Raw genomic sequence first — 9,441 nt, 5'->3', positions numbered from 1 at the left:
CAGAAATAGAACTGGGACAGTTGGCCATCTATGAGGGAAAGATAATATTTGATCCTCTGGCACACCAACTACAAAAATAAATTCCAGTGGCATTTGAGACCTGAATGTGGAAAGTAAAACTATGAAATATAGGACATGATCTTTAGGAATTTGGGATGATAGAGAATTATTTGTTCTATAGATTTTTACAAATCTTTTTGTTAGGGTAATTTTCAAAATTATACAAAAATAGAGATAAGAGTATAATGAACCCCCATGTGTCAATCACCCAGCTTCAGTAATAATTAAAAACTTTTAAATAACAAAAGACACCACAGAGTGAAAGACAGTCCCCCACAGACTGGGAGAAGAGATTTGCAATCCACATAACTGAAAAAGATTTTGTATCAATCATAAATAAAGTACTTTTATAATCAGTAAGAAAAGGATACACACACACTCCCCACAGGAAAGTGAATGGAAGATATGGGCAGGTCATTTCCTGAAGAGGAAACATGAGTGGTCCATAAATGTGAAAAGCTACTTATCCACGTTAGCTCATGGGAAAGTGCAAATATATCCAGAAAGAGCTCTCATTTCACACCCCTCAGAAGCAGAAATTCATGGAGTATTGGACACAATTGTTTTAGAGGGCAATTTGGCAATATCTGGTAAAGCTGGAAACACACATTTCCTTTGGAACTCGGCAATTCTACTTCTAGGTGTGCCTCTAGTGGAATTCTCACAGATGTGCACAGGGAGACACGTATGAGGATGTCCCTTCATGGTTTTTGTAATAACAACAACAAAAACTGGAAACAACTTCAATGTCTACCTACAGGAGAACAGAAATGCAAACGTAATCAAAGTGGAGTACTATACAGCAGATAAAATGAATGCACTAACTCATGTATCATGTATCAACAGGGATATGTTTCAAAAATGTGATGTTAAAAAAAAATGTGATGTTAAGGTAAAACCAAGTGGCAAAAGAATATAGGTCAAATCATACCAGGTATGTCAAAATGCAGGACACATGAGCAATAGGATATATTCTTGTGGGTACATACCTACGTATGCCCATGTAGTAAAAGTAAAAACATAGATGGGAGAGACAGGACTCCAGAGGAATAGCTCCCTCTAAGGGAGAAGGGACAGGAAATGATAGGTGTGGGGAGGGGATTATAGCAGTGTCTCTAATGTATCATCCCTTTAAAAAAAAAAAATGAAGAAAACTAGGGACTTCCGTGGCGGTCCAGTGGTTGAGACTCTTCGCTTCCACTGCAGGGGGCATGGGTTCGATCCCGGGTCAGGAAACTAAGAGCCTGCATGCTGCACAGTGCGGCCAATAAATAAATAAACAAACAAAAATTTAAAAATGAAGAAAGCTAAAGGAAATATGGCAAAACGTTAACACTGTCTAATCTTGGTGGTGAGTACATGGATGAATTCTGTTACACTACAGAATTGCTGTCCTCTGCATCTTTTTTTATTCTCCGTATCTATCATTTAATAATGGAACATACATTGGTCCCCTTCACCTCTACCCTTTTTCTCTGGACCTCTCTAAGTCTCTTCCATCTTTTGCCCTCTCTTTCCCTCCCAACCTCCCACAAGTTTCTGGTCCCCCAGAAGTAAAGGCTGTGCGTCCTGGCAGTTAGGGGGCATGGTGCCAGGAGGCAGGCCTCTTGCTTCTAGCTGTCCCCTGGGGGCGGGCATCCTCTTTTCTGTCCTCAGTCTCTCCTTGGGTATCCAGCGCTGGGCTCTTTCTGCCCCCTCTCCTTTCTCTGGCTCCCATAGTGCTTTGTGTCAAGGATGAGGCTGGCATCAGGGGAGGGGGAACAGGACAGGCAAAGGAGGAGGGCCAGGGAAACTGCATACATGGATGTGACCTTGCTATGCCCGCCACCCCAAGGCAGTCCAGGGGAGCAGAGCCTGTCCCCTGAGCCACAGACACAGAAGGATCCACCAAAACTCTGTCTCTCTTCTCCTGTACCCAGGGTGGCCTCTTCCCTCCCCTTCTTCATCCCCATCTCTCTCTTGGTGAGGAGATTCTGAAAACAAGGGAAGGGAATGGAAACCTCATCCTCAGAACGCTTGGAGGGCCTGGAATGGTGGGATTGGGGATATATATCTGTCAGTACCACTGAAGGTAAGTCCATGTCAAGTATGACAAAACAGATGCCTTTAAACTTCTCTGTGTTTAATTCAGCTGATGAGTATTTATTCTATTTGAATCTGATAATACAAATGTCAAAGAACAAAAAATATGGGCATGATTCTTTTTTTTTTGGCCGCACCGTGGAACATGTGGGAGTTCCCCGACCAGGGATCTAACCCACGCCCCTTGCAGTGGAAGTACAGAGTCTTAACCACTGGACTGCCAGGGAAGCCCCTAAGCATGGTGCTTTTTAAAGAGCTACATTTTGAACATGTCTCCATCCTTGGGAGATAAGTGGTAATCTACACAAAAATCTACCTACAGATTTACCATTGGAGTTAGAATTATGCTGGGAGAACGAGGTTGTGTGATTGGGTCACAAAACCCAATTAATGAATGAAGTGAATAGGGCAGCTGTCAGACCAAACGATACTATTATTTAATAGACAGACAGTATAGGGTGGTGGTTAAGCAAGTGGAGCTGTGTGGTCTGGATTCAAATCCCAGCTCCTCTACTGCCAGTGTGGAATCCTAGGCAAATAAGTCATTAACTGCTCTGTACCTCAGTCTATTTCTCTATGAAAGGGGAGCTAATTTGTTTGCATGAAAGGCATTAATAGTTGGATGTTAGAACAGTGCCTGGTATAGAAAACATGCTGAATGAATGGTAGCACTCTTTTTTATGATGTACCCACACCTCGTATTCATTCCTCACATTGCCATTTACAAAGGATGTCATTCACTTGGTCCTCACAGTTTTCCCGAGTGTTCTCTTCTCTAGACAGATGAGTAAACTGAGGTTCAGAGATGGCCTCGGTGACAATCAGAAAAGGGTGATAGGAAGACTGTCAGTCGAGATGGAGGAGTTTGCACATCAGACCTAAGAGGATGCCAATTCCAGCTGGGCCACGTTGGCCCTCCAGGAGGCATCCTGGATAGAGAGCTTTGAAGGTTCAATGTGGGAGCGGTCATATTAGCTGGGAGAGCCATTCCTTTCCTTGGTCAACAAACTTATTTAATGTTCGTACATGCGGGCATTCAAAATGCGTCAATGAAAATGACAGTCCTGCCCCCAGTGTATGGTCAGTAGGAATAAACAGGAAATGACAATAGAGATAAATGGTCTGCCAGGGGAAGTGACTGGCACCTGGGGAGTCCGGGGCACCCGGCCAGCAAGTGGCCTGGGTGTGTGCGTGCAGCTTCTCAGAGGAGGGCTCCTGGAACACAGAGCCAGGGAAGGGGGAGGACTGCAGGGGGAGACTCAGGAGGGAAGGGAAGGCGGGGCTGCGCTGGGGCAGAGGATGGGCAGAATGTGACGAACAGGTCGTGGGGAGACCTGCTGCAGGAAGGGGACGGCGAGGAAGAGCATGAGTAAAGACAGGAGACCAAACAGAGCACGGCGAATTCGGGAAATGTTTGGTGCACGAGACAAGACGTGGGCCGGAAACAATGCTTGGGGGAGTCTTGGACGTTCCTCTTGGCTGGTTTCACCAGCAGAAGGAGGGAAACTAGCATCTTTTGGGGTGATGGGTTGATGATCCGAGGTTTCCACCAAGGTGGGTCTGAAGACCCGATGAGACCAGGAATTTGACGTCTCTGGCAGGAGTGAGGGCAGTGGTTACGCTTGGAGGGGGTGGGGGATGGGGCAGGAGAAACGTGGCCAGGGGTCCAGGAGAGAGAGTGAGGCTGCTGTGGGGATGGGCAGGAGGGAAAAGTTCCCCCCACGTCAGCTCCTCGAGCTTACCTCCTTGTGGAGACAGAATAGGGACAAGGAGATATCCAAGCGGGAGGAAAGTGCGGTTATACACTCCCAAAGGAACTGGGTAAATGTAAGAAATTTATTTTGTAAATAAATAAACATATACGCAATTAAAAACATGCATAGGCATTGATAAACAGGAAGTGGTTATCCTAAGGGATGGAATATAAGGTGTTTTGCTTTTCTTCTGTGTGATTTTCTGTGTTTTCTACGTTCTACTGAGAATGTGCAACCCCTAAAGTCGATAAAGGACAGAATAAATGTTATTTACGCACAAGAGGAGTCTTCAGTATAGAGTCAGATGTCACCAAGAGGTCACATGTCACCTGGAAGAGTGAGGAACTAAAGGGGCTTTGGGATGTGGCTGTGAGAGGGGGCAGGTGGCCTGGAGAGGGAGGTTCTGCTGGGGCGAAGGGCAGAGTCTATGGGCAAGTGTTAAAAACCTAGTGGAAACACAGATGACAAAGGAAAATATTTGCAGCCCCTATGCAGAGAAAGGTCAAATCTTCCTAAAATATAAATAGCTCCTAGAAGTTTATAAGGGAAAAACACAAAAGCCCAGTACAAAAATGAGCAAAGAATATGAAGCGCTCACAGAAAATGAAATGAAAGGAAAACATGAATATTTGCTCAGCTTCAAATGCAAAAAAAGAAATGCAAATTACAAGGGCAGTCAGAAACCATTTTTCTTCTATCACATTATAAATATGCAAAAGTTTGACGACACGCTGCCTTGATGGGGAAATAGACACTCTTATATTGCTAGTGGGAGCGTAAATTGGGATTACCTTTATGGAGGGGAATTTAATATGTATCTGAATTACTGATGTATATACTCTTTAGCTCCATATCCCACTTTCAGAAATTTATCCTATAGAAATATTTCCACTATATGAGATGACATATGTGCAGTGTTATTCACTCTAGCATTGCTTATAGTAGTAAAAGATTGGAAACAACTCAATAAAGAGCTGATAAATAAATGTCGAGACTTCACTGCAGTGGAGTACTCTGCTCTCTGTATACTAATAGAAAAATATCTCCAAGGTATGCATATCACCTTTCTACCCTCTAGCAAGCACCTGTTTGTCCTCTGCATCTGTACATCTGTTTCTGTTTTGTTATGCTTGTTCATTTGTTTTATCGTTTAGATTCCACGTATAAGTGAACTCATGCAGTATTTGTCTTTCTCTGTGTGACTTGTTGCACTCAGCATAATACCCTCTAAGTTCATCCATGTTGTCACAAATGGCCAGATTTCATTCTTTTTTTGTGACTGAGTGACATTCCACTGTGTGTGTGTGTGTATACACATACACACACACACACATATACACACACACACACACACACACACATATATATATATATATATATATATCACATTTTCTTTATCCATTCATTTACTGATTGGCACTTGGGTTGCTTTTAATTACTTTTTAAAATAAACTATTTATTTTCAAATAGTTTTAAATTTACAGAAAATTGTGAAGACAGCCCAGAGAATTTCTGTATATCCACACCCAATTTCCCCTGTAATTAATATCATATCTTAGTACAGTATATTTGTTACAATTAAGGAACCAATATGGATACAACAATATTACCTAAAACCCACACTTATTGAGATTTCCTTAGTTTTTACCTAATGTCCCTTTTTCTGTTCCAGGATCCCATCCAGAACACCGCCTTCCACTTAGTTGTCTTACCTCCTTAGGCTCCTCTTGGCTGTGAGAGTTTCTCAGACTTTCCTTGTTTTTGATGACCTTGACAGTTTTGAGGCGTATTGGTCAGGAGTTTTGTATAATGTCCCTCAAGCGGGATTTGTCTGATGTTCTTCTTATGATTAGACTGGAGTTTGGGGTTTGGGGGAAGGAAACCACAGATGTAAAATGCCATTCTCATCACATCATACCAAGGGTATATTCTATCCACATGGTTTATCTCTCTTGTGTTAACCTTGATCACCTGCCTGAAGTCGTGTTTGTCAGGTTTCTCTACTTTTTCTTTTTTTGGCCACACCATGCAGCTTGTAGGACCTTAGTTCCCTGACCAGGGATTGGACTCGGTCCCTCAGTTTTCACTGCTTGTGGAGTCCTAAGCACTGGACCACCAGGCAATTCCCAGGTTTCTCTGTCTTGAAGCTACTCTTTTCTCTCGATTTCTACACTGTCCTCTTTGGAAGGAAGTCACTATGTGCTACCCACACTTAAGGGGAGGGGAATTACACTCCACCTTTGACATACTCTCATCGTGCTTTTTGTTTTTGCTACTTTTTTTTTAGCATTTCCGTACTTTCTGGCACTACAAGATGCTCCAGGTTCATCCCGTATATTTCTTGCCCCAGTCCTAGATTCAGACATTTCCTTCTCATTTTTCTTGTGATGAGAACTTTTAAGATCTACAGCCTTAGCAACTTTCAAATATGCAAAACAGTATTATTAACTATAGTCACTGTGCCATACATTACATCCCCATGACTTCATATTTTGTTGTTGTTTTTGGCCACACCATGCAGCTTGTGGGATTTTAGTTCCTTGAGCAGGGATTGAACCCAGGCCCACGGCAGTGGAAGCACGAAATTCTAACCACTGGACTGCGAGGGAATTCCCCCCATGACTTATCAATGGAAGTTTGTTCCTTTTGACCACTTTCACATATTCCACTCATCCCTCACCACCACCTCTGGCAACCACCAATCTGTCCTCTGTATCTATGAGTTGTTTTTTTAAATTAATTAATTAATTTATTATTTTTGGCTGCATTGGGTCTTCGTTGCTGCACGTGGGCTTTCTCTAGTTGTGGCGAGCGGGGGCTACTCTTCATTTGTGGTGCAAGGGCTTCTCATTGCGGTGGCTCGTCTTGTTGCAGAGCACGGGCTCTAGGCGCGTGGGTTTCAGTAGTTCTGGCACGTGGGCTCAGTAGTTGTAGCTCGCAGGCTCTAGAGCGCAGGCTCAGTAGTTGTGGCGCACGGGCTTAGTTGCTCCTTGGCATGTGGGAGCTTCCCGGACCAGGGCTCGAATCTGTGTCCCCTGCATTGGCAGGCGGATTCTTAACCACTGGGCCACCAGGGAAGTCCTATGAGTTGTTTTTAAATTATTAAAAAATTTTTTTAGATTCCACTTGTGAGATCATAGAGTGTTTGTCTTTCTCTGTCTGAGTTATTTCATTTGGCATAGTGCCCTCAGGGTCCATCCATCTTGTTGCAAATGGCAAGATTTCTAGCACATTTTGACCCCACTTTCTCAGAGACCAGAGGACGAAGCTCTGGAGCTATCTATTCTAAGGGACCTCTGTTCCCTGATGTGGCCTCATCTTTGCAGTGCAGTTGGAGGGTGTAGACAGGGGTCTAAAGGAAACGGGGGCAGCTGCTGTGCAGAGTGGCAGTGAGTCATCCAGAGGTGAACTCTAGATTACCATGTGACCTCAGTCAAGGGCACCCAGCTTGTGTTGTGCAGGGTGCAGGCAGCATGGTCTAGTGCCCTTCCCCAGCAAAACCCCACCTCTGTGAACAGAGGAAGTGCCGCATGCTGAGGACCAGAAGAGAAGAGCAGAAAATGTGGTTACACAACACTGGGAGATGGCAAAGACGTCATGGGAAAGGTCTCCCAAGCATTAGGCTGGGGAAGGAGGCAAGTGAAGTTGAACGAGATTGAGTCAGAAGGGGCTGGTGAGGATGTGTGTGCAGAGAGCAGACTTGACAGGCAGGAGGAGGGAGCAGCCAGGCCTGGCTGTAGCTGGGGGGAACTTTTGTTTTAGAGTTTGGATGTGGAGGAATGTGATGTAGGCATGTTTGATGCATGCGTGAATTAGATATGTTTATTAAATGTATGCTAGTTCATCTCACTTTTCCAATACAGGACAGTCAGGTGCTAAAATTCTGGGGATGTTCCTCACATCATAATCTGGGTGAATGATGCCCCTTTCAGTTGTTCAGAGCACAAACTATATATGGGGCTCTGCTAAGTGTGGTGACGGTATAAGCAGAAAGGGTAGGGGGATCCAGATATAGTTTGTTTTTTCTTAAGATTTTATTTTTATTCATTTATTTATTTATTTTGGCTGCACAGGATCTTATTGTGGCACGCGGGACCTTTTAGTTGCAGCGTGCAGACTTCTTAGTTGCGGCATGCGGACTCCCAGTTGCAGCACGCATGCAGGATCTAGTTCACCGACCAGGGATCGAACCCAGGCCCCTGTAAGCGCGGAGTGTTACCCACCGGACCACCAGGGAAGTCCCCAGATATAGTTTTTTGACGTCAGAGAAGCCATTTAAGCCTAAACTGTTTTGTGATCTAAGCCTGGCCACAGTGCTTGACCTTGAACAGGTCTCAGTAATAATGATCGTGAGGGAACAGAAGAACGGAATGACTTAGGCAAGAGAAGTAAGAATGGCAGAGATGATACATCAGTTGTAAAGACTCCCAGTTCTGGTTCAGCGGTAGAGATTGGCCTGAAGCACTCAACCATCAGCTCGACTGGAACCTAAGAGATGGTGATGTTGACCTTTTCCGGCCCTTGTGACTTCAGTCAACTGAAGCTTGGCCTCTGTTGACTTTTGCCCAAATTCCATGCTGAATTCTCCTCTGCTCAAGCCCCGTTATGAATATGCATGTACCCTTAGTTTAGAACGTCCCCAGTTTGGCTGTTGGGGAGACACTGCTTTGGGAAGGATCTCCAGTGTCCTCCTTACTCGCTGCAAGTCATAAATCCTCCCTTCTCCTGCTCTTTGGCTTGGTTGTGTCTTCTGGCTCGACACCCAACAAGAGGGGAACCCGATTTTTATGTAACAGGAATGAGTTTACCATCTGTGGGAAGCACAGTATTTCACCCTCATAACCTCAGTCGTCCATACAGCAGCCCTCTGAGACAGGCACTGTCACCCCCATTTTTTTTTGGCCGAGCCACACGGCTTGTGGGATATCTCAGTTCCCCGGCCAGGGCTTGAACCTGGGCCATGGTAGTGAAAGCCCAGGATCCTAACCTCTAGGCCACCAGTGAACTCCCTCTCACCCCCAACTGACAGATGAGAAAAAGGAAACTCTGTTAGAGAAATAAAATAATTTGCCCAAGGCCATCCAGCCAGAAGTTGGCAGCATCTTCCGCTAGGGCAAGGGACAAGGATGGGGTGTGGTCAGCATCTTGCTGGGCTCCCCAGAACCAACTGGGCACTGCCGGGTTCTCTCAAAACTCAAAGGACCTGCTAGTTTTCTGGCCTCTCCCAAAGGATCCCTGACCCACCCAGGGACCTTTGCTCCTTCGCTGCTCTGAGGAGAAAAGGTGGTGGTAGAAAATTAGGGTGGAGGAATCAGTCTTAAGACCCTCATTAACAGAGTGTGACCTTCTCTCTCAGACAAGACTGCAGAGGGGAGAGGATGGGAGAAGAGAGTGGCAGGGCTGGAAATGATTCCTCGGGAGGTGGTGGGGGAGGCAATGGAGTGACAGTGACGGGCAGTTGTCACAGAGGAGGCAGGGGGCAGGGCTGGTGCAGGGAATCAGTCACCAGACCCAGGAAGGCTGGAAGCCCCCCACGCCCCCAAGC

Source organism: Phocoena sinus, chromosome 11 (genome assembly GCF_008692025.1).
Source record: "Phocoena sinus isolate mPhoSin1 chromosome 11, mPhoSin1.pri, whole genome shotgun sequence".
In the NCBI taxonomy this organism is placed as follows: domain Eukaryota; kingdom Metazoa; phylum Chordata; class Mammalia; order Artiodactyla; family Phocoenidae; genus Phocoena; species Phocoena sinus.
This window is presented reverse-complemented; position numbering follows the sequence as displayed.